The sequence below is a fragment of the Oncorhynchus keta genome, unplaced genomic scaffold (genome assembly GCF_023373465.1).
Source record: "Oncorhynchus keta strain PuntledgeMale-10-30-2019 unplaced genomic scaffold, Oket_V2 Un_contig_7839_pilon_pilon, whole genome shotgun sequence".
Lineage (NCBI taxonomy): Eukaryota > Metazoa > Chordata > Actinopteri > Salmoniformes > Salmonidae > Oncorhynchus > Oncorhynchus keta.
The window spans coordinates 47,501-48,933 of record NW_026289706.1 but is presented as its reverse complement, the minus strand read 5'-3'; positions in this window follow the sequence as shown (position 1 = coordinate 48,933).

Below are 1,433 nucleotides of genomic sequence, written 5' to 3'. Positions count from 1 at the left end.
GTCTGCATGGTCAACACAGCACATGGAGACACCTGTCAGTCTGCATGGTCAACACAGCACATGGACACCTGTCAGTCTGCATGGTCAACGCAGCACATGGAGACAGCTGTCAGTCTGCATGGTCAACACAGCACATGGAGACAGCTGTCAGTCTGCATGGTCAACACAGCACATGGAGACAGCTGTCAGTCTGCATGGTCAACACAGCACATGGAGACAGCTGTCAGTCTGCATGGTCAACACAGCACATGGAGACAGCTGTCAGTCTGCATGGTCAACCCAGCACATGGAGACAGCTGTCAGTCTGCATGGTCAACGCAGCACATGGAGACAGCTGTCAGTCTGCATGGTCAACCCAGCACATGGAGACAGCTGTCAGTCTGCATGGTCAACACAGCACATGGAGACACCTGTCAGTCTGCATGGTCAACGCAGCACATGGAGACAGCTGTCAGTCTGCATGGTCAACCCAGCACATGGAGACAGCTGTCAGTCTAAGCACTAGGTTTCTATAATGACACTATACGTTTGTGTTTCTTACATCTGCAAACATCTAGTTTGTCTTTTTCTTAGCAAGTTGGGCCTGAATCATGTTAGCAGCTAATGCTAATCACTAGTCAGTGGTGTTACTGCCCCTGTTCTATACCAGTGGTGTTACAGCCCCTGTTCTATACCAGTGGTGTTACTGCCCCTGTTCTATACCAGTGGTGTTACTGCTGCTGTTCTATACCAGTGGTGTTACTGCCCCTGTTCTATACCAGTGGTGTTACTGCTGCTGTTCTATACCAGTGGTGTTACTGCCCCTGTTCTATACCAGTGGTGTTACTGCCCCTGTTCTATACCAGTGATGTTACTGCCCCTGTTCTATACCAGTGGTGTTACTGCCCCTGTTCTATACCAGTGGTGTTACTGCCCCTGTTCTATACCAGTGGTGTTACTGCCCCTGTTCTATACCAGTGGTGTTACTGCCCCTGTTCTATACCAGTGGTGTTACTGCCCCTGTTCTATACCAGTGGTGTTACTGCCCCTGTTCTATACCAGTGGTGTTACTGCCCCTGTTCTATACCAGTGGTGTTACTGCCCCTGTTCTATACCAGTGGTGTTACTGCCCCTGTTCTATACCAGTGGTGTTACTGCCCCTGTTCTATACCAGTGGTGTTACTGCCCCTGTTCTATACCAGTGGTGTTACTGCCGCTGTTCTATACCAGTGGTGTTACTGCCCCTGTTCTATACCAGTGGTGTTACTGCCCCTGTTCTATACCAGTGGTGTTACTGCTGCTGTTCTATACCAGTGGTGTTACTGCCCCTGTTCTATACCAGTGGTGTTACTGCTGCTGTTCTATACCAGTGGTGTTACTGCCCCTGTTCTATACCAGTGGTGTTACTGCCCCTGTTCTATACCAGTGGTGTTACTGCCCCTGTTCTATACCAG